The following is a 251-nucleotide window of genomic DNA, read 5'->3' as shown; positions in this document are numbered from 1 at the left end:
TGTAAGTACAGTCAACAATTCTTCTTAGTAACAGATATATTATATTGCGTAACAAATTATTTTCACAAGCACGAATTTCAGCGCCGCTTAGTACGAGTCACGGCCAATATATTAATCTAAAATCTAGAACAATGACCTCACCCATTAGTAAATTCAATTGAAATGCATGCAGATTTAAAACGAAACAAACAAAAGAAAAAGGTAGAGTTTCCGCCTCTCAGAATTTGACGCCGCCTCATCGACTACATCCT

This window comes from Penaeus monodon, chromosome 25, assembly GCF_015228065.2.
Source record: "Penaeus monodon isolate SGIC_2016 chromosome 25, NSTDA_Pmon_1, whole genome shotgun sequence".
Taxonomy (NCBI): Eukaryota; Metazoa; Arthropoda; class Malacostraca; order Decapoda; family Penaeidae; genus Penaeus; species Penaeus monodon.
The sequence above is the reverse complement of the archived record's forward strand: the minus strand, read 5'-3'. Positions refer to the sequence as shown.